Source organism: Haematobia irritans, chromosome 2 (assembly GCF_050003625.1).
Source record: "Haematobia irritans isolate KBUSLIRL chromosome 2, ASM5000362v1, whole genome shotgun sequence".
Classification (NCBI taxonomy): Eukaryota; Metazoa; Arthropoda; class Insecta; order Diptera; family Muscidae; genus Haematobia; species Haematobia irritans.
The window spans coordinates 190,893,367-190,915,364 of NC_134398.1; the positions used below are offsets into that span (position 1 = coordinate 190,893,367).

The 21,998-nt window shown below is 34.2% G+C and overlaps 1 long non-coding RNA gene across 1 annotated transcript in view; it reads right to left on the minus strand.

The window, feature by feature from the left end:
* The window catches only part of LOC142224427 (uncharacterized), a 423,478-nt gene that overhangs the window by 55,588 nt on the left and 345,892 nt on the right, over positions 1–21,998 (minus strand). Inside the window, exon 5 of the long non-coding RNA XR_012719156.1 lies at positions 19,418–19,644. This is a non-coding gene — a long non-coding RNA (uncharacterized LOC142224427). The remainder of the gene's footprint in view (positions 1–19,417; positions 19,645–21,998) is intronic.

A 21,998-nucleotide genomic window follows, 5' to 3' on the forward strand; every position in this document is an offset into this window, starting at 1 on the left:
TCTATATAAATTGTTCTTAAAATTTTATTTCTCTTAAAAATTCTCTCAAAGATTTATTTCCATAGAAAACTTTCCAGTAATTTGCTATTGAAAAGTTTTGCACAATTTTATTTTTATTGAAATTTTTTTCAAAATTTTATTTCTATTGAAAATTATATTTCTATAGAAAAATTTGTTTTTTCATTTTATTTCCATAGAAAATTTTGTCAAAATGTTATTATTATAGAAAATTTTCTCCAAATTTTATTTCTATTGCAAATTTTCTCAACATTTTATTTATATTGAAAATGTTCTCAAAATGTTATTTTTGTTATTTTGATCTCAGCTTAAAAATCATTTCGTTGACTAAACTACAAGAGTAGCTTAACCAACAGAGGAAAAGAATGTTTGTCAAATTTATTTGGGCAAAGCCCTATAGACTGCAAGATGGTTGGATGGACGTACGTTTCGGAATTACCACATTCCTCATCAGCATCCTCTACTTGCAGCAAAACTAACAACCAATTATCAGAACAAATTCTGTTTCTGAACCTTCCGAAAAAGGTTTATGATAGTCGGCTTTTGCCGAAATAAATTTTGTACAAACATTTCTCATTTCCTTTGCCGATTTCAAATAATCGATTTGAGTGCAGTTGGCTGGTTTTATTTCGAGCGTGCTTCCTCTTACTTCATTCGTTTTATTTTGTTATTGTTGGTTCGTACTTCAATCATATTTGTTGTTTTGATCTCAGATTAAAAACCATTGCGTTGACTAAACGACAAGAGTAGCTTAATCAACAGAGGAAAAGAATGAAAAAAATATGATTGAAGTACAAACCAACAATAATAAAACAAAACGAAAAATTTTATTTCTATAGAAAATTTGCTTACAATTTTATTTGTATATTATTTTTTTCAAAATTTTATTTCTATAGAAAATTTTGTCAAAATTTTATTTCTATACAAAACTTTATTAAAATTTAATTTTTAAAGAAAATTTTGTCAAAAATTTATTTTTATAGAAAATTTTATCACAATTGTATTTCTATAGAACACTTTATCAAAATTTTATTTCTAAAGAAAATTTTGTCAAAATTTTATTCGTATAGAATATTTTTTCAAAATTATATTCGTATAGAATATATATTTAAAAATGTATTTCTCTATCAAATTTTCTCAAAAATTTATTTCTATACATAATTTTATTTCTATAGAAAACTTTATCAAAATTTTATTTTTATAGCAAATTTTCGCAAAATTTTATTTCTATAGCAAATTTTTCTCAAAAATTTATTTCTTAGCAAATGTTTGCAATATTTTATTGGTATAGAAAATTTTTTCAAAATTTTATTCCTCTAGCAAAAATTCACAAAATTCAAAATTCTATAGAAAAATTTCTCAAAATTTTGTTTCAATTGAAAATTTTAACAATATATTATTTCTATAGAAAACTTTCTCAAAATTTGTCCAAATCGCTCTTTAGTTATATATAACCTTCATATAAACCGATCCTCAAATTGGACCTCCGGGGTCGTTTGGAGGAGTAAATTTCATCCGACCCGGTTGGAATTCGATACATGATGTTAGTATATACCCTCAAATAACCATGCAAAAATTGGACCATATCGGTCCATAATTTGATATAATCTCCATATCGAGAGGTGATAGCTCCTATATGAACCAATCCCAAGAACTTCTGAAGCCTAATAAAGGATCAAATTTAATGTGATCCGTCTGACATTTTACCCTCTAAGTACCAGGGATGGAAAATGCAGTATTATAGTACTTTTTTCAATACTTTTTCACCCCGGTCAGTACCGTAGTACTCCCGCGAATGATTTAGTACCTTTGGTGTAGACATTTTTGAGTCGATATCAGATTTATGGTACAATATCTTTGACAAAATATTTTAATATTTTGAAAAAGTCTTTATCAATTTTATTTGCTAATAGTCTTTTACAAATATGGCAAAATAGACAAGTTCATGCGGGAAGAAAATCTGGATTTTGTAAAAGCCATAGTCAAAAACACGATTTTATTGAATTTCAAGAATGTTTTCGAAAATTCAATAAAACGCATGCGATCCTATATTATCGATTTTTTATTTCGGTAAAAAATTTTGTCAAAATTTTATTTCTGTATAAATTTTTTGCAAAATTGATTTTCTATAGAAAATTTTGTCAACATTTTATTTCAATTGAAAATTTTGTAAAAGTTTTATTTCAATAGGAAATTTTTGCAAAATTTCATTTCTATAGAAAAATTTATGCAAAATTTTATTTCTATAGAAAAATTTTTGCAAAATTTTATTTCTATAAAAAATTTTTGCAAAATTTTATTTCTATACAAATTTTTTGCAAAATTTAATTTCTATAGAATATTTTGTCAAAATTTTATTTACATAGAAAGTTGCCAAATTTTATTTATATAGAAAATTTTGTCAAAATTTTATTTCTATAGAAAGTTTTGTCAACATTTTATTTTCTTTAACATTCAGTCTAAAGGAGCTCTTGACAATAATCTTCCAGTGAAATTTTTGTTAAAATTTATTAAAAAGTACATTTTCGCTCAAAAAAATACCTTTTTTGTACTTTCTTAAAAATTGTATTTTCCATCCCTGCTAAGTACCATGCTTAAATTGATCAATATACGTAGGTATTTATTTTACATCTTTTCGTGTAACAAAGACTCCATTTGAACTAACATATAATTTAGAAGACAATGTTAAAAACGTTTAATATTCCTTGCCATCGGTAACTGTTACCAAATACCAAGAAATTCGATTGTGGTTAAAAGTCTTCAGTAGAACTTTATATGCAATCCATGGTGGAGGGTACAGAAGATTCAACCAAGTCGAACATTCATCCGTATTTACTTGTTACTTGTATATTTTTTTTTCGTGGAGTATATAGACATGTTTCAGCGCTACACTGAAAAAAATATTGTCGTGAGATCTAAGATTTCGTGTCTTTAAAATGCGAATGCAAATTTTGCTTAGCATAGAAGACGCATTTCTCTAATATAAAGTTTTTTTCCTTGTCCAAAAGTCGATAAACTTTTCAATGAAGTCGTATTGTCCTTATAATTAAGTGATTTGGCTTAAAAATGGGTATCATAACATGAAAGAAAAAATGTTTGGGCTAAGATCAACTTGACTTTAATAATTCAGAAAAATTCTTTAAATTTAATGAAATTGTCTTTAAATTTGTTGTCTTTTTGCATCTTGACTACAAAGCAAAAAATCGTTCAAATATAGGACATGTTTTTCAACACTTTATTTTAAAGAAGCTTTTTACTTGAAACATAGCATAATTTCTACTGGAAGTCGAGTCTTAACTTGGAAAATAAAGTTGTCGTTAACTCGTTTTTAAGGACTTTGATAGCATATGAAGAAAAAAAGCTGAGAAGGTGAAAATTTAAAATTTGCTTCCTAGAAGCAAGTACACAAAATCCAAATTTACAAAAGAATTGTGTCTTAAAAGTATCCTTACTTGTATTCTCCGCTTCTTTGGCTCGGAATCAATACCAAAAATTTTAAAGTAAAGACAAAATCTTTGGAACCGGGCATGCTTTTTTTTCAGTGTAGGAACCATCTCCTCTTGGTGATTAATAGATTATTTCAAATGTCGGTATAATAGCATAATGCTTTGAGGTAAATTTTCTTCACTTCATAAGACATCAATAAATGCAGGTCACATAGTCTCTTCAGGACAACAGGAATCCAGTTTTCATTGTTGTCATTCACATTATCAACATTTTGTCAATAAACTATCATTCCAGAAGGTATTGAGTGAGTCAACAAGTAAGTCATTCTATGATATTGCTTCACAGTTATTTTCCATTTGCTATCATCATCAACATCGCTTACTCTCTTAGTTTTCATTTCTTTAACATGGAAACGTCACCCAAAAGAGTCAGTTCGAAGTCCATAAACATTGCCATGAAATAGAAGAAAAAAAAAACAAAGTCCGGAGTCCAAACCCGTAGTCCTTTATTTTTGATTGTTATTTTATTGTTTGTCGGTTTAGTTGATATTCTCTCTCTCTCTTTCACTCTCTCTGTCTGTCTCTGTGTAAGTAATTCGAAAAGCATTTCAAAGAACTGATGAACTGTCACTAACTACTGAGGTATTGTTGTGGCAGCACAACTACTGCCTGACAATTGTCACAATAACATTGTTATCATCATCACTGTTGGCTGTTGATTTGGAATTTTTGTGCAAATTCAGTAAGCACCGATTGACACTGAACAGCTATCATCCATACCACCAAGGATCCATCCATTTACACATACACACACACAACATATAATCTTACCACAAGGCATAGTAGCCAGGATAACATTTTGATGATGTTGTTAGTCAAAGAAATTGCAATCAGTTGGAGTAGAAGAAAATCTAACACCCACATAGACCAGTGGGACCTTTACGAGGAGCCACTCCATAATCGTTATTGTTTTGTTTGTTTTCCATTGTGATTTAATCAGTGAAATGGAATTTTCCAATTCGAGGTTAGCAAATAATCGTGATGATGATGAACTCGATTTTGGAGAGGACATCAACAAAAAAAAAAATAGCACAAATTGTATGAAGATTCGTTGAAGCCAAAAATTATAAAAAAGGAAAAAAATTTTGATTTACTTAAAATCTAAATAAATATTTAGGTTACCTATAAGGTAACTAACTACACCAACTTCACTTAAAGTAAATTTTAAAATAAATTATATTAAACAAACAAGTATATACGGCCATAAGTTCGGCCGGGACGAAGCTTATGTACCCTCCACCATGGATTGCGTAGAAACTTCTACTGAAGACTGTCATCCACAATCGAATTACTTGGGTTGCGGTAACACTTGCCGATGGAAAGGTCACCGTCATTCAACGCCAAAAACTGAAGAATTCGCCGCGATTACTCCCTCGGCACAAAGCAGCGCGTTTAAACTTTGCTAGAAATAATATGAATACTGACTGGAATAAGGTAGATAAGTTCAAACAACTTGAAATTAACATACTAAGTACAATTTTGTTTACAGATCATTTTTTCTGATGAGAAAAAGTTCAATTTAGACGGTCCAGATGGCTACAATCCATATTGGAGGGATTTACGAAAAGATCCGCGATATTTTTCCAAAAGGAATTTCGGTGGTGGTAGTCTCATGGTTTGGGGAGCATTCTGTGCCGATGGTATGCTTGAGCTGGCTTTTCCAAGTACCCAAATGAATTCAGCCGAATACATAACTCTGCTCCAAATTACCTTGGTGCCGTTTTTTGAACGAAACACACAGAAAAAATTTATTTTCCAACAAGATAATGCTGCCGTCCATAAGAGTAATCAGACTCGTACGTGGTTAGAGTCACATAACATTCCCCAGTTGGAATGGCCAGCTTGTTCTCCCGATCAGAATCCAATTGAAAACATTTGGGGAATCATGGTTCGAAGAATGTATAGAGGCAACAAGCAATACGAAAATATTGAGGACCTCAAATCCGCCGTAATTGAAGCGTGGGAGGGAATCTCCAATGAAGTTCGTTTTAAACTTATAAATAGTATGCCCGAGCGAATATTTGAGCTCATATCAAAGCATGGAGGTCCTACCCACTATTAGAACAAAAAAAAGTTCCTTTCAATTTACAATTATTTTTGTTTTCCTACGTTTTTGACTAGTTTTTAAGATGCGGCTATAATTTGCACCATAAAAAAAGTTAACTTTTCCTAATAAATTAAAATCAAATGAATTATTTTTATTTAGACCAACTGAATATCTGTAGTTTTATTAATATCTTCAATTTGTAATCATTATATTTTTTCAAATACACGACCTAATATTAAAAATGCACAAAAATCGAGTGCGGCTATAATTCTGCTCCGCAGTGTATATTAAACTAAAAAAGGCCGATTAAATACGTATATAATTAAGTTTAAAGTTTCTATAGAAATAAAATTTTGACAAAATAAAATGTTGACAACATTTTCTATAGAAGTAAAATTTGGAAAAAATGTTCTATAGAAATAACATTTGGATAAAATTTTCTATAGAAATAAAATTTTGAACAAATTTTCTATAGAAATAACATTTTGACAATGTTTTCTAAAAAAATAAAATTTTGGTAGATTATTTTTGGCTCGAGTGGCAACCATGATTATGAACCAATAAGGACCCATTTTTGTGTGATTGGGGATCGCCTAAATATAACTATAGACCGAAAATCTGGGGATCGATTTATATGGGGGCTATATATAATTATGGACCGATATGGACCAATTCTTGCATGGTTGTTAGAGACCATATACTAACACCACGTACCCAATTTTAACCGGATCGGATGAATTTTGCTCCTCTAAGAGGCTCCGGAGGTCAAATCTGGGGATCGGCTTATATGGGGGCTATATATAATTATGGACCGATATGGACCAAGTTTGGCATGGTTGTTAGAGACAATATACTAACACCATGGACCAAATTTCAATCGGATCGGATGACTTTTGCTCCTCTAAGAGGCTCCGGAGGTCAAATCTGGGGATCGGTTTATATGGGGCTATATATAATTATGGGCCGATGTGGATCAATTTTTACATGGTCATTAGAGAACATATACCAACACCAGGTACCAAATTTCAGCCGGATCGGATGAAATTTGCTTCTCTTAGAGGCTCCGCAAGCCAAATCGGGGGATCGGTTTATATGGGGGCTATATATAATTATGGGCCGATGTGGACCTATTTTTGCATGGTTGTTAGAGACCATATACTTACACCATGTACCAAATTTCAGCCGGATCGGATGAAAGTTGCTTCTCTTAGAGCAATCGCAAGCCAAATTTGGGAGTCCGTTTATATGGGGGCTATACGTAACAGTGGACCGATATGGACCAATTTTTGCATGGTTGTTAGAGACCATATACTAACACCATGTACCAAATTTCAGCCGGATCGGATGAAATTTGCTTCTCTTAGAGCAATCGCAAGCCAAATTTGGGGGTCCGTTTATATGGGGGCTATACGTAAAAGTGGACCGATATGGCCTATTTTCAATACCATCCGACCTACATCAATAACAACTACTTGTGCTAAGTTGCAAGTCGATAGCTTGTTTCGTTATGAAGTTAGCGTGATTTTAACAGACGGACATGCTCAGATCGACTCAGAATTTCACCACGACCCAGAATATATATACTTTATGGGGTCTTAGAGCAATATTTCGATGTGTTACAAACGGAATGACAAAGTTAATATACCCCCATTCTATGGTGGAGGGTATAAAAAATTAAAGTTTGATTTCATTGACTAATTCCTTTTTTAATACTTTATTCGTATACACCAAAATATAAGTTTACTCGCTTTAAATCTAGGACCAATAAAATTAAAATTAGGATACAGATCTCATTTATCAAATTTTCATTCGCTTTTCGAGGTTTATTAATAAAAGTACTCACGTACAATGGGGTTTTGCTCGCGGGGGAAGGGTCCGTCACAGAATTTTTTTTGTGTAGTGACCGAGAAAGGAATCTTTTCCTTTCCTTACCATAAATAAAACTTTTGATGTTAAAGTTTTATTTATGCTAAGTCGCCTATAGTTAAATTGGTATATAATAAATGGGGATACGGGTGATGTGAGCACGTGGTACTGTTTCGATGGGGCTGGATAGGCTTGATATGGTGGCCTGGATAAGCACAACGGACTGGACTGACCACGGGTTTGGCCTGATCGATGGTGTGGCAGGAATGGTCGAGCTGATTTACGTCGTATCTTAGTACGGAAGTCTGGGCAGGATCTTGCGCTGGCGAATCTGGTTGATGATATGGCGACCTGGCTAAGTACGCTCTCGAAGTCTGGGCAGGATCATGCGCTGGCGAATGTGTGTGATTAACTAGCGACCTGACTAAGTACGCTCTGATAGAATGGGCGATTAAATGACGACCTGGTTAAGTACGCTCTGAAGGACTGGGCAATTAAATGGCGACCTGGATAAGTACGCCCCATAAATCCGGTGAGACGTATGTAAACGAGACAGTGGAGAGTCAAGTAGAGCTAGAATAATACTAAGCGACGAAGAATAACGAACGAACAGTGCCCTAGAGCGAACTAGAGACCAGGGACGGCGGAGTGGATAGACGCGACGATACTAGGAATGGTGACCTTGGTAAGTACAGCGTTAATGGGATCGTGTAGATCTGGGGTGACTGCGACCTGGGTAAGTACACAAGCAAAACGAAGGGCAGAGACAATGCGATCGTGTAGATCTAGAGTGATTGCGACCTGGGTAAGTACACAAGTCAAAAGAAGGTCAGAGACAATGCGATCGTGTAGATCTAGAGTGATTGCGACCTGGGTAAGTACACAAGTCAAAAGAAGGTCAGAGACAATGGGATCGTATAGATCTGGAGTGACTGCGACTTGGGTAAGTACACAAGTCAAACGAAGGTCAGAGACAATGCGATCGTGTAGATCTGGTGTAATTGCGACCTGGGTAAGTGCACAAGTCAAACGAAGGTCAGAAACAATGGGATCATGTAGAGTGACTGAGACCTAGGTAAGTACACAAGTCAAACGAAGGACAGAGACAATGGGATCGTGTAGGTTAAGTTAGGTTAGGTTAGGTTAGGTTATGTGGCAGCCCGATGTATCAGGCTCACTTAGACTATTCAGTCCATTGTGATACCACAGTGGTGAACTTCTCTCTTATCACTGAGTGCTGCCCGATTCCATGTTAAGCTCAATGACAAGGGACCTCCTTTTTATAGCCGAGTCCGAACGGCGTTCCACATTCCAGTGAAACCACTTAGACAATTTGAAACCCTCAGAAATGTCACCAGCATTACTGAGGTGGGATAATCCACCGCTGAAAAACTGTTTGGTGTTCGGTCGTAGCAGGAATCGAACCCACGACCTTGTGTATGCAAGAAGGGCATGCTAACCATTGCACCACAGTGCCTCCCATGGGATCGTGTAGATCTGGTGTGACTGCGACCTGGGTAAGTACACAAGTCAGGCGAGGGACACAGACAATGGGATCGTTTAGATATGGAGTGACTGCGACCTGGGTAAGTACACAAGTCAAACGAAGGTCAGAGACAATGCGATCGTGTATCTCTGGTGTGATTGCGACCTGGGTAAGTACACAAGTCAGGCGAGGGGCACAGACAATGGGATCGTGTAAATCTGGAGTGACTGCGACCTGGGTAAGTACACAAGTCAAACGAAGGTCAGAGACAATGGCATCGTATAGATCTGGAGTGACTGTGACCTGGGTAAGTACACAAGCCAAATGTACTGCGGGCTGTTCGTCTGTGGTGCAGAGGGAACTCGTGGGACAACATAAACCGGTGACCTTGAACAGAGGTCAAATATGGGACAAAGTCAATGAGATCGTGAAGATCGAAAGTGTCTGCGACCTGGATAAGTACAAAAGCCAAATGTACTGCGGGCTGTTCGTCTGTGGTGCGGAGGGGACACGTGGTACAACCTAAGCCTGTGACCTTGAACAGAGGTCAAATATGGGACAAAGTCAATGAGATCGAAAGTGACTGCGACTTGAATAAGTTCACAAGTCAAATGTAATGCGGCCTATTCGTCTTTGATGCAGAGGGAACACGTGGGACAACATAAACCGGTGACCTTGAACAGGGGTCAAATATGGGACAAAGTCAATGAGATCGTGAAGATCGAAAGTGTCTGCGACCTGGATAAGTACAAAAGCCAAATGTACTGCGGGCTGTTCGTCTGTGGTGCGGAGGGGACACGTGGTACAACCTAAATCGGTGACCTTGAACAGAGGTCAAATATGGGACAAAGTCAATGAGATCGTGAAGATCGAAAGTGACTGCGACCTGGATAAGTAAACAAGTCAAATGTACTGCGGCCTATTCGTCTTTGATGCAGAGGGAACACGTGGGACAACATAAACCGGTGACCTTGAACAGAGGTCAAATATGGGACAAAGTCAATGAGATCGTGAAGATCAAGAGTGACGGTGACCTGGATAAGTACACAAGTCAAATGTACTGCGGCCTATTCGTCTTTGATGCGGAGAAAACACGTGGTACAACATAACCGGTGACCTTGAACAGAGGTCATGAGAACTATGCGACACAGGATTTCACTTTCACTCAATAACAACAGTTTTTCACATTGAATATTATTTCACACCATACTTACCACCTGTTGACTCGTCCACGTGCGAACTCCAAATGCCCCTGATTTGCCTTTGTAGCTTCCTTATATAGGTCGTAAGACTGCAGTCGACGTCACTTTAATGCCGTTACATAACTATTGCACGTATGTCCAGACAACGATGTATATGCTGCGCGTTACTTTGTTACCTACATGTCCTCGTTGATGCAACCGATATGTTTATTTTCATGTATACTCACAGTTAAATAGTTCAGTAAAGTATGTTAGAAATTAAAACAATAGGAATTCTTGTTGCAACTTAAATGTAATAGGTATTTACTTCAACTTAATACTTTCTCGGAAAGAACAAATGTAAAGACTAAATAAAGCAAAAATAAGGAAAAGAAAATAAAGGTGTTGGCGAAAACGAGGGTAACCGACTTTCGTCGTTACATACTTCAAAGTAAAAAATGTTTTCTTAATTCCAAAAAAAAACTTTAAACCAAAGATGCAAAATCCTCAAAATAAGCCTTAGCATATATTTGAAGCGTTGTTATCTTAAATCTAAAGTTTCAATATTTCAGTTAACTTAAAAGCAATTTCTTTAAATCAAAAATGCGTTTCTTTAATTTGAGAAAAATTAGCCTTAGTTTACAGACATGCGACTTTAACGGAGGGACACAAATTTACAAAATTTTTGTCCTAAACTTAATGAAACAATTTTTTGAAGCAAAGATTATAAACTTTATTTTAATTTAAATTTCATTATTTTAAAGAAATTTGTCCTTAATTCTTTGTTAATTCCGCATCCAAAAATTTATGTTGCGTAATCTTTAATATCACATAAATATTTTTTTACAGTGTACCCATAGTTAACGTTCCTTTTAACTTAATATTATATTCCATAACTCACATAAAATATTCAAATATCAAAATATTTAATGGGCTTTGTATAAATAACCCAACATTTCGGAATTATAAAACAGGTAAATCTGACAAAAGCTTAAAGCTCTTTAACAAAGCACGTAACACAGGGTCTTATGCAGCGGTGCAGTGATGTGCGGTGCCACTGTTGATGTGCTGTTAATGTATTCGGATAAAATGTAATACCCTCTAATAACTTTAAAAATCCATTTTCGTGATTGTTTATAATCCTCTTAACCATGAAAAATAATTCATAATAATTAAGTTTGCCATGATTCCCAACCAATGTTTGGTATTATAATTAAGTGTATAGAAGCAAATTTTAAGCACACATGCCATACAATTCATGGATAGTTAACACTTAAATGGAGCATAATATAAAATGAACTACGAAATAGTATATCTCATTTCGAAGCAATTCATTATCACGGAATTGATTACTTATTAAATTAATGTAGAACAAATGAGTAAAGTAGAAAATCGGACGGGGTCGACTATATCATAATCCAAACTACTCTTCCAAATAAGTAACCGCATGTGAATTATTAGAGAAGTATTACTGGAGAAGTTTCGTAAATAACCAGTTGAGATTTGTTTGAATTGGCCACCCCTAGCATGAATTATGGCTTTTTACCCTCCGATAAAGTTATCATCCGCTGCACTAAAGTGGTTCTGCGGTATGTTGGCCAATTCCAGGCCAAGTGTAGTGTTGATATGATCGAAACTTTGGTATTTTTTAGTGTCAATCTTACTATTCAAAGTGCTTCAAGTCCCGTTTGAGAGCCGGAGATATTTGTGATCATTGTGATCATTGTGCGGTGGATATGCGGCCCACACCATTACCGTCGCACAGAGCCACCGTGGTGCAATGGTTAGCATGCCCGCCTTGCATACACAAGGTCGCGGGTTCGATTCCTGCTACGACCGAACACAAAAAAGTTTTTCAGCGGTGGATTATCCCACCTCAGTAATGCTGGTGACATTTCTGAGGGTTTCACAGCTTCTCTAAGTGGTTTCACTGGGATGTGGAACGCCGTTCGGACTCGGCTATAAAAAGGAGGTCCCTTGTCATTGAGCTTAACATGGAATCGGGCAGCACTCAGTGATAAGAGAGAAGTTCACCACTGTGGTATATCAATGGACTGAATAGTCTAAGTGAGCCTGATACATCGGGCTGCCACATAACCTAACCTAACCTATCCTACCGTCGCACAGTGGTTCGAAATCGCTTTTAATACCCACCACCATAGAATGGTGATGGGGGAGTTTGTCATTATACCCTCCACCATAGGATGGGGGGTTTATTAACTTTGTCATTCAGTTTGTAACACATCGAAATGTTGCTCTAAGACCCCATAAAGTATATATATTCGTGGTGAAATTCTGAATCGATCTAAGCATGTCCGTTTGTTGAAATCACTCTAATTTCCGAACGAAACAAGCTATCAACTTGAAACTTGGCACAAGTAGTTGTTATTGATGTAGGTCAGACGGTATTGCAAATGGGCGATATGGGTCCACTTTTAAGTATAGCCCCCATATAAACCGATCCCCAGATTTGACCTCTGGAGCCTCTAAGAATAGCATATTTCATCCAATCTGACTGAAATTTGGTACGTGGTGTAAGTATATGGTCTCTTACAACCATGCACGAATTGGTCCATATCGGTCCATAATTATATATAGACCCCATATAAACCGATCCCCAGATTTGACCTCTGGAGCCTCTTAGAGCAGCAAAATTCATCCGATAAGGTTGAAATTTGGTACATGGTTTTAGTATATGGTCTCTAGGTTTAGTTTAGGTTAGGTGGCAGCCCGATGTATCAGGCTCACTTAGACTATTCAGTCCATTGTGATACCACATTGGTGAACTTCTCTCTTGTCACTGATTGCTGCCCGATTCCATGTTAAGCTCAATGATAAGGGACCTCCTTTTTATAGCTGAGTCCGAACGGCGTTCCACATTGCAGTGAAACCACTTAGAGAAGCTTTGAAACCCTCAGAAATGTCACCAGCATTACTGAGGTGGGATAATCCACCGCTGAAAAACTTTTTGGTGTTCGGTCGAAGCAGGAATCGAACCCACGACCTTGTGTATGCAAGGCGGACATTGCACCACGGTGGCTCTCTAACAACCATGCAAAAATTGGTCCATACCGGACCATAATTATATATAGCCCCCATATAAACCGATCCCCAGATTTGACCTCCGGAGCCTCTTGCAGGAGCAAAATTCATCCGATCCCGTTGAAATTTGGTACGTGGTATAAGTATATGATATCTAACAACCATGCACGAATTGGTCCATATCGGTCCATAATTATATATAGACCCAATATAAACCGATCCCCAGATTTGATCTCCGGAGCCTCTTAGAGGAGGAAAATTCATGCGATCCGGTTGAAATTTGGAACGTGGTGTTAGTATATGGCCGCTAATAACCATGCCAAAATTGGTGCATATCGGTCTATAGTTATAAATAGCCGATCCCCAATCACACAAAAATTGGTATATATTGATTTATAATCACGGTTGCCACTTGAGCCCAAAAAAATCTATCAAAATTTTATTTCTATAGAAAATGTTGTCAAAATTTTAATTCTATAGAGAATGTTGTCAACATTTTCATTCTATTAAAAATTTTATCAAAATTTTATTTCTATAGAAAATTTTGTCCAAATTTTATTTTTATAGAAAATTTTGTCAAAAGTTTATTTCTATAGAAACTTTTGTCAACATTTTATTTCTATAGACAATTTTGTCAAATTTTATGTGTATAGAAAATTGTGCCAAAATTTTATTTCTATAGAAAATGTTGTAAAAATTTTAATTATATAGAGAATGCTGTTAACATTTTAAATCTATTGAACATTTTGTGCAAATTTTATTTCTATATAGAATTTTGTCAAAATTTTATTTCTATAGAAAATTTGTCAAAATTTTATTTCTATAGAAAATTTTGTCAACATTTTATTCCTATAAACAATTTTGTCAAATTTTATTTCTATAGAAAATTTTGCCAAAATTTGTTTCTATAGAAACTTTTGTCAAAATTTTAATTCTATAGAGAATGTTGTCAACATTTTAATTCTATTGAAAATTTTGTCAAAATTTTATTTCTATAGAAAATTTGTCAAAATTTTATTTCTATAGAAAATCTTGTCAAAATTTTATTCCTATAAACAATTTTGTCAAATTTTATTTCTAAAGAAAATTTTGTCAACATTTTTTTCTATAGAAAATTTTGTCAAAATTTTAATTCTATAGAGAATGTTGTCAACATTTTAATTCTATTGAAAATTTTGTCAAAATTTTATTTCTATAGAAAATTTTGTCAAAATTTTATTTTTATAGAAAATTTTGTAAAAATTTTATTTCTATAGAAAATTTAGTCAAAATTTTATTTCTATAGCAAAATTTTGTCAAAGCTTTATTTCTATAGAAAATTGTGTCAACATTTTATTTTTATAAAAAAATTTGTCAAAATTTTATTTCTATAGACAATTTTGTCAAATTTTATTTCTATAGAAAATTTTGCCAAAATTTTTTTCTATAGAAAATGTTGTCAAAATTTTAATTCTATAGAGAATGTTGTCAACATTTTAATTCTATTGAAAATTTTGTGAAAATTTTATTTCTATAGAAAATTTTGTCAAAATTTTATTTTTATAGAAAATTTTGTGAAAATTTTATTTCTATAGAAAATTTTGTCAAAATTTTATTTCTATAGAAAAATTCTGTTAAAATTATATTTCTATAGAAAGTTGTGTCAAAATTTTATTTCTAGAGAAATTTTTGTCAAAATTTTATTTCTATAGACAATTTTGTCAAATTTTATTTCTATAGAAAATGTTGCCAAAATTTTATTTCTATAGAAAATGTTGTCAAAGTTTTAATTCTATAGAGAATGTTGTCAACATTTTTTTTCTATAGAAAATTATGTCAAAATTTTATTTTTATAGAAAATTTTGTCAAAATTTTATTTCTATAGAAAATTTTGTCCAAATTTTACTTCTATAGAAAATGTTGTCAAGATTTTATTTTGTCAACATTCTATATATATCCCGTATGGACTATCTTGCAATTGACAGTCTTCAGTAGAAGTTTCTACCCAATCCATGGTGGAGGGTACAAACGCTTCGGCCTGGCCGAACTTACGGCCGTATATACTTGTTCCGTTTGTAATACATCGAAATATCGATTACCGTTTATATATATATATATATATATATATATATATATATATATATATATATATATATATATATATATATATATATATATATATATATATATATATATATATATATATATATATATATATATATATATATATATATATATATATATATATATATATATATATATATATATATATATATATATATATATATATATATATATATATATATATATATATATATATATGAAGTTGTAGATTCATTTCCCGCACTGAAAAAAATATTGTCGGGAGGTCAAAGATTTCATGTCTTTAAAATACGAATACAAATTTTGCTTAGCATAGAAGACGCATTTCTCTAAAATAAAGTTATTTTCATTGTCCAAAAGTCGATAAACTTTTCAATGAAGTCATATTGTCCTTATAATTGATTTGACTTAAAAATGGGTATCTTTACATGAAAGAAAAAATTTATAGGCTAAGGTCAACTTGACTTTAATAATTCAGAAAAATTCTTTAAATTTAATGAAATTGTCTTTAAATTTGTTGTCTTTTTGCATCTTGACTACAAAGCAAAAAATCGTTCAAATATAGGACATGTTTTTCAACACTTTATTTTAAAGAAGCTTTTTACTTGAAACATAGCATAATTTCTACTGGAAGTCGAGTCTTAACTTGGAAAATAAAGTTGTCGTTAACTCGTTTTTAAAGGACTTTGATAGCATATGAAGAAAAAAGCTGAGAAAGCGAAAAATTAAAATTTGCTTCCTAGAAGCAAGTACACAAAACCTAAATTTAAAAGAGAATATTGTCTTAAAAGTATCCTTACTTGTATTCTCCGCTTCTTTGGCTCGGAATCAATACCAAATTTTTTAAAGTAAAGACAAAACTTTGGAACCGATTATGCTTTTTTTTTCAGTGCGTAGCGAAGCTGCGCCACTCTATCTAACCTTACTTTACCAGTTACCCGGCCATTGAATATGTGTTTTCAAACATTTTAATGGAATCTAAATATCTTGGGAATGCCGTACTTTGTGGACATTTCCTAAGGACTTAAGCCATACTCCCAATCGTCAAATATTGCTGAATTTTGTTGTTGTTTATTTTCTTAAGATTAAAAGCCTTTTCGTTAAATCGAACGTAAATTTTGTTCAATTGTTCGTTATTTAGAATACTCAATGTTAAGAATTTTGACGTTCGTTAAAATGGATTTTCGCTAAATGGGATATTCGTTAAACAGAGCTTCGACTATATATATATATATATATATATATATATATATATATATATATATATATATATATATATATATATATATATATATATATATATATATATATATATATATATATATATATATATATATATATATATATATATATATATATATATATATATATATATATATATATATATATATATATATATATTTTTTTTTTTTTTTTTTTTTGATGAGGGAGAAATTGTAAAACGATATAAGCATGTCTGTCTGTCTGTCTGTTATAACAATACTACGATCTTCAATGATGACGCTATCGTCCTGAAATTTTTCACAGATTCGTCTTTTGTCTGCACGTCACCCAAGTTTGAAGATGAACAATATTGGTCCATGTTTCGATATAGCTTCCATATACACCGATCCCCTGATTTGGGGTCTTGAACTTCTAGAAACCGTGTTTTTTTTCGATTTGCTTGAAATTAAAAATCTAGAGGTATTTTAGGACCACAAAGAGGAGTGTCGCATGGTGTATATCGGTCCATGTTTTGGTGTAGCCCCCATAGGCTAGGTTAGGTGGCTGCCCGATGTATCAGCCTCACTAAGACTATTCAGTCCATCGTGTTAACACAGTGGTGAACTTCTCTTTTATCACTGAGTGCTGCCCGATTCCATGTTAAGCTCAATGACAAGGGACCTCCTTTTTATAGCCGAGTCCGAACGGCGTACCACAATGAAGTGAAACCACTTAGAGACGCTTTGAAACACTCAGAAATATCACCAGCATTACTGAGGTGGGATAATCCACAGCTGAAAAATGTTCGAACCCACGACCTTGTGTATGCTAACCATTCCACCACGGTGCCTCCCCATATAGACCGATCTCCTGATTTTACTCCTTGGGCTTTTACAAACCGTAGTTTTTATCCGATTTGTCTGTAATTGGAAATCTGGACGTATTGTAGGACCACAAAGAGGAATTTCGAAAATGGTGTAATTCAGTTCATGTTTTGGTATAGCCCCTATATAGACTGATCTCCCGATTTTACTTCTGGGGCTTCTGAAACTGTAGATTTTTTCGATTTGTCTGAAATTGGAAATCTGGAGGTATTTTAGTACCACAAACAGGTGTGTCGAAAATGGTGTGTGTCGGTCCATGTTATGGTATAGCCCCCATATAGACCGATCTACCGAGTTTGCTTTTTGGGCTTCTAGACACCGCAATTTTTACCCGATTTATCTGAAATTGAAAATCTAATCGGTCCAACGTTTAGGTTAGCCTCCATATAGCCCTATTTCCCGATTTGACTTCTTGGACTTCAAAATCTGGAGTATTTACCTCATATAGCATATGGTAGACCGATCTCCAGATTTGACCTCTTAAGTGTGTAGATATCCCAATTTTTTATGCGATTTGCCTGTAATTCAAAATCAAGAGGTATTTTGGATCCACACATATTGTTGCTTATCATAACGAAAATAGGGAACTACAACAGCTGTCTCAAGTTGTGAGCGCATTCATTAGTGATCAGGAAAAGTATTACCTTATGGTTTGTGGTTACCTTATGGTAGTTAGGTCTTATTCAGTTTATTACCTTATGCAGTGCAGTGGCCAGCAATGAACTTATGTTCGTTTCGTTGGGATAAATAATAACGCTCACCTATTTCTTTGTGCATTCGTAACTTACATTTTATTGAGGTATTCTTAGAGTAAGAGTTGTTGAGGGCTCGATGGTTCGATGGAAAAAGAGACCATGTCATGCTCATTGACTTGACAGTTCAACTCGCAAGTCGAGCGAGTAACATGAAATGACCTCAAGTTGCCATCTATCTTACAACTATCAAGTAAATGCATACAGTATAAAAGTGACCGTTAAATTCAAATTAATAAGAAATTCATGAGAAGGGGACAACTACATTCAACACATATGTAAGCCGAATATGGGGCGTATCGATCGATTTTGATATACCCCCCCATAGAGACCGATCTCCCGATTTGACTTCTAGACACCGAAATTTTAATCCGATTTGCCAGAATTTCAAAATTTAGAGGTATTCTCGGTCCGTAAATAGGTGTAGCGAAAATGGTGAGGATCGGTCCATGTTTTGGTATAGCTCACATGTGTTAAGACTCCGAAAACCCTATCTTCAGAAGCCAGAGTTTTCCTACGATTCGCTTCAACTTTTTCACAAGGAGTATAATTACCGATATAGTAAAGTGTGTTAAATTTGGTGGACATCGGTTCAGATTTAGATGTAGCTACCATATAAATCTTCCGCCTGAGTTAGATTCAGATGACAACCGCAGACCAAATTTTCACTCTGAAATTTTGCACAGGAAGTACAATTAACATTCTAGATATGCATACCGAATTTGGTTGACATCGCTTCAGATTTAGATATAGCCCCCATATATATTTGTTACGCCCGATATGCACTTATATGGCTGCAGAAGCCAGGATTTTCTCTGATTTACTTCAAGTGTGACAAGTTTGATTTAAATCGGTTCAGATTTGGGTATAGCCCCAAAAGCCAGAGTTTTTCCCTGATTTGCTATAAATTTTGCACAATGAATGCAACTGATAGTTGCGTAATGTGTGCCGAAATCTGATCAGATATAGATGTAGCTCCCATATGTTTCTCAGATTTGGGCAAAAATGGCCAAAATCCACATTTTTCCTTGTAAAATCGTAAAAAATAAAATTGTAAAAATTACTTTAATTTTCCTCTACTTCTTATTCATATCTATCCACGGATAAATCATAAGTACACTTTTGTGAAGTTGCATAAAAATTGTTTCAAATTTAAATGTATCCCAAATTTTTCCTAGCATTGTGTTCCACCCCAGGGCATTAGCCGATATAAATTTCAAGTCTATATATTTTGTAGAAGTATAACACATTTTGTCCAGATCGGATCAGATTTAGATATATGTATATGGGAATATAAACCTTTATATATAGCACCAAAGTTGGACGTCCCCGACTTTAGTCTTTACTTACTTGTTTTATTTGAAAAAAATCAATAGTAAAATCCTCACTCGCAACACCGACTGCATAACAACCACTCAAGTGTAATTGAATTTCGCCAAATAGACATTAAATTCGCTCATATGTGGAAAAGATGTCTGCAATTGTTTCTCCATATTTTACCATATAAAAACGGCAAGTATTGATTATAAAATGTTACAAAAACATGATATGTTGTAGTTGAATTCACTGAATATATTCTGTAATTAAATGGAATGAAATTATTAATAGCAATTAGTGAAAAATTTTACATAGCGCAGCTTTACAAATACACTAAAAAAAAATAAAATAACATCCAAAAATAATGAAATGTACATTTACACTAATTTTGGATTTTGTTTTTCTATGTGTATTTGAGATATTTTGGAGAAATGTTCTCTTTTCTTAGAAAATGTATATAAATATATTTTTGTAACATTATTTAAAGGAACTTTAGATTTTTTATGAGAATTACTTCAAGAGTATTTATTTTTTGTATATTGTATAATTAGTTATTATCAAAATTAAATTTTACCAAATAAAATATGTAAAGGGTGATTTGTTAAGAGCTTGATAACTTTTTTTAAAAAAAAAACGCATAAAATTTGCAAAATCTCATCGGTTCTTTATTTGAAACGTTAGATTGGTACATGACATTTACTTTTTGAAGATAATTTCATTTAAATGTTGACCGCGGCTGCGTCTTAGGTGGTCCATTCGGAAAGTCCAATTTTGGGCAACTTTTTCGAGCATTTCGGCCGGAATAGCCCGAATTTCTTCGGAAATGTTGTCTTCCAAAGCTGGAATAGTTGCTGGCTTATTTCTGTAGACTTTAGACTTGACGTAGCCCCACAAAAAATAGTCTAAAGGCGTCAAATCGCATGATCTTGGTGGCCAACTTACCGGTCCATTTCTTGAGATGAATTGTTCTCCGAAGTTTTCCCTCAAAATGGCCATAGAATCGCGAGCTGTGTGGCATGTAGCGCCATCTTGTTGAAACCACATGTCAACCAAGTTCAGTTCTTCCATTTTTGGCAACAAAAAGTTTGTTAGCATCGAACGATAGCGATCGCCATTCACCGTAACGTTGCGTCCAACAGCATCTTTGAAAAAATACGGTCCAATGATTCCACCAGCGTACAAACCACACCAAACAGTGCATTTTTCGGGATGCATGGGCAGTTCTTGAACGGCTTCTGGTTGCTCTTCACTCCAAATGCGGCAATTTTGCTTATTTACGTAGCCATTCAACCAGAAATGAGCCTCATCGCTGAACAAAATTTGTCGATAAAAAAGCGGATTTTCTGCCAACTTTTCTAGGGCCCATTCACTGAAAATTCGACGTTGTGGCTCGTTAGTAAGTCTATTCATGATGAAATGTCAAAGCATACTGAGCATCTTTCTCTTTGACACCATGTCTGAAATCCCACGTGATCTGTCAAATACTAATGCATGAAAATCCTAACCTCAAAAGAATCACCCTTTAGAAAATTTAAGAGGCAATTGTTTTGCTACAGAAGCGATCAAAATAATTTATTTTTATATATTTTTTTTTTTAATTCGCTAATTAATGTTAAAGAAAAAATTATCTATAATAAATTTCTTTACAAATATGTGAATGTGAACCACACCTAAACGCCAAGTTTTTTTCCGAATTTTATTTGACATTTCTCTATTTCAGACTTACTCAATTTGAACCTAGGAGAGATACACAATCCAACAACGTGTTAAATGGTTCCAAGAAATGGCAACAATGGATGATCAATTTTCGAAGAAAATCGTCTTCAGTGATGAGACACATTTTCACCTCAGTGGATTCGTCAATAAACAGAATTGCCGCATTTGGGCGAATGAGAATCCAAGAGTGATTGTCGAAAAACCAATGCACCCACAAAGAGTGACTGTTTGGTGCGGTTTATGGGCTGGCGGCATCATCGGGCCGTATTTTTTCCAAAATGAGGCCGGTCAGGCAGTTACTGTGAATGGTGTTCGCTATCGTGAGATAATAACGAACTTATTATGGCCCGAATTGGAAGATATGGATGTGGACGATATGTGGTTTCAGCAGGACGGTGCCACTTGCCACACAGCTAAGGAAACAATTGCTCTTTTGCGCAACAAATTCAATGTCCGTGTTATCTCACGTAATGGCGATGTCAATTGGCTGCCAAGATCATGTGATTTAACACCGTTGGACTTTTTTCTTTGGGGTTATTTGAATAAGACAGCATCAATTCAAGAGCTAACAGGTTGGCTGATAAGTCCCCGGTCTAACAAAGAAAAACACATTTTTTTTTGTCAAAATTCGTTTTTATTATTCAACATAGTTCCCTTCAAGAGCGATACAACGATTATAACGATCTTCCAATTTTTTGATACCATTTTGGTAGTACTCCTTCGGTTTTGCCTCAAAATAGGCCTCAGTTTCGGCGATCTCCTCTTCATTGCAGCCAAATTTTTTCCCTGCGAGCATCCTTTTGAGGTCTGAGAACAAGAAAAAATCGCTGGGGCCAGATCTGGAGAATACGGTGGGTGGGGAAGCAATTCGAAGCCCAATTCATGAATTTTTGCCATC